At 32.9% G+C, this 2,951-nt stretch overlaps 1 non-coding gene across 1 annotated transcript; it reads right to left on the minus strand.

Moving 5' to 3' along the window:
* Positions 1-2,736: 2,736 nt before the first annotated feature.
* Positions 2,737-2,860, minus strand: LOC119643224. The gene has a single exon (XR_005248243.1). It is a non-coding gene; the product is annotated as a U5 spliceosomal RNA (small nuclear RNA).
* Between the last annotated feature and the right edge of the window lie 91 nt (positions 2,861-2,951).

The following is a 2,951-nucleotide window of genomic DNA, read 5'->3' on the forward strand; positions in this document are numbered from 1 at the left end:
GCAAAACTCCACAAAAATGATGATATAGATTTTTGGATAACCGCAATTTTTGGTGACGAGTCTAAGTTTGACATATACGGATAAGATGACGAACAAAAAGTAAGGAAGAAACCTAATTCGGCGATAGCAATCCAAAATGTGCTAACAGCTATAAAGCGCAAAGGAGAATTTGTCTAATGTAGATTAAAGAGCAAGTAACAGAAACAGCGAGTAAGGCGATATGAAAAGAATACATAGAATGACCAAGAGGAAATGAAGTGAAGAAAAACAAAAAACTGCAGCAGCGTAGGGATAGCAAATTGAATAAAATAGGCGAACCTATTATACAATTCGAAACAAGATATATATGATTTACACCGCTTTCATAAGTATAGGCACAAATACAGATTTGTCTACCAATGAACGCGAACAATAAATATTTAAATGCAAGATACTCGTAAGTTCTAGCCACAACATCTTAAGCTTATTTTAAGTTGGTTTTTGACAAATGTGTTTTTGTGCCGCTAAGGCAAGTAAAGCTAGAAGCTAAGTGCTTGGATTGCTGAAAAAGAAAACGACACAGTTTTAAAGTATGAAAAGAAGAGAAATCGCACTTTTCTATTTCAAATATTTTTCTATTAACCTGGAGTCCTTGGACTAAACCAAGGAAGTATTGCATATAAATCTTTATTTCGTATAATGAGCAGAGCCAATCAAAAGTAATGAAATAAAACGGCAGGAAAATATGACAGGCATATGATAACCGTAGACTATCGCAAATATGTATTTACTAATGTATATATACATGCATTGGCTTCCAACGTAGATTTATTATTATTATTTTTTTTTCTTTTGCACACGTCACTACTAACAGTTGTCATTGACGATTTAAGGGTGACCTTCAGAAATAAACCGACCATTGACCAAATTCATTTATATGTAAACCTTTATATATCTTCGAAAAGTACAGCTTATGAGGTTAAATTTGTCTTCTTATTAGTCGAGATTTACAGCAGTGGCTTTAAAACAAAATTTTCGTAGTTTTTTTTTTAAATGGATTGATGGATGAATTAAATATTGTTTTAATGTTTGTGTAAATGTCAAGTCAAAATTCACTTCTAAGCAATTTGTTTATTTTGCAGTACACTTTGGACTTTTACGTTCAGAAAAAAAACTTTACGGTAGAGTTTGCAGAAAGAATCATTTAGCAATTTTTAAAATTGAAGTTCTTTCTCCTTCTCCAGGACAAAATAATAATAGTTTTTAACAGATTTCTTTTCGTAAGCAAAATAGTGTTTTCGTTTCCTTTTAAATCTTTCTAATTTTTATATTCAAATACGTTTGATCAATTTTATTCGCAAAACTGTTTTTATATTAACCCATAAATTTTCTTCGAAAAATTAAAATGTTTTTCTTGCAAATATAAATAAAAAACTTAGCGCAATTGAATACTTTGATGACCAAAGGAGCATTCACGACTCTTTAAGTAAAATCTGTCGTCATGTATGCAGAGAGACTAAGAAGAGAGTGTTATTATCGGTAATATCCTATCCTAACTAAAAGTTAGCTACTACTAACAAAGCCCCAGACACAGGTCAGATGGTTGGTAGAGGATAAACGATTTAGCCATTGGAAATCTAATTAGTTCGGTACTAAGGGATGGTTTTATCCAACGAACACTCCGCAGACGGTTACACTAAAGGAATACACGCTCAGAAACCCTTATAGGAAAGACGGAGCATCGAAACTTACTTACCGCATGAACTGAGAATACGCCTTGAACTATTCTGCGCGCTGGCCTATCTACGGTGTCCTTCGGCCCATAATTTTGTGTCGGATACTCCAAAGATGGATTCTCAAACTCCTAAGCCGGTTTCCTCTCATTGAAAAAAAAACGAAATACCACATTTTTAATAGGTTCCAAGAGATGGAGTCAAACGATGTTGAAAATAGGATAAAAATAGTGTGCATTAACTTACAATTCACTTAAAAAGAATCCACTTCGGCATTTGTACAAAATCGAACATTTCTTAGAAGACTTTCGTTCATATTTTTCTCAAGTGCAATGCTCACACTCAATTTGCTCATAAGTGGATTTGTTGCTTTACTCTTTACATGTTGCTGCTTTTGCGGTAATTTGACATATTTATAAATATTTTTTTGTTGAATAAAGTATATACTTAAAGTCTCATACAGCTAGTTATGATCATCAGCAAAAATGTAGGTCCCGATATTCAAAACAAATATTCCTTAAGTATGTTTCGCAAAAACTATAAGATTTATTTTTTTGATATTCGGCCTTGTTCTATTTATGTCCTTACATAAATATATGATTTTTGCATAAATACTCTTGCTAAGGAACTTTTATTTATTTAGCTCAACGGCACTGTTCTTGTTCATAAAAAGAAGCAAACACAAGGATGGACATATTGTGACATTCGTCGCAACATAAACTTTTTCATGGCGTATATATTTGTTGACTTGTTAAAATACAACGTTCTTCCACGTCTTTTTATTTCTGTTTAATTGTTTTAATTGATCTGAATCTATATTATCCTAGTGCTAGCTACGATTCCTTTACCTGTAATGCGTTCATGCGCGCCTCCTTCTAAAAGTTCGAGAACGGATTCAATAAACACAGCGCAAAGGCAGGGAACATTTACAGGACAAACAAAGATGACATGGAACAAGATCTAACTTTCTACACAAACAAGTCTATTCCATAAACCTAACTAAATCTTATTTATCACTTACGGACTCAACCTTAATAGGTCAAGCCACGAGAAAAATTGCTTATAGATTCATTAGAGTGCTCCTCTCCACGGAAATCTTTAGTAAAAGGCGAAAGATTTATTCGACAACTGAGGAGAAGCCAGAGTGACTTTAAATTCTCAAAGCATTGAATTGTATTTCATAAAATTTATTACCACAATGAGAATTACACGAAGAACACGAAAATTGCAACAAACAAT

The sequence above is a fragment of the Glossina fuscipes genome, unplaced genomic scaffold, assembly GCF_014805625.2.
Source record: "Glossina fuscipes isolate IAEA_lab_2018 unplaced genomic scaffold, Yale_Gfus_2 59233, whole genome shotgun sequence".
Taxonomy (NCBI): domain Eukaryota; kingdom Metazoa; phylum Arthropoda; class Insecta; order Diptera; family Glossinidae; genus Glossina; species Glossina fuscipes.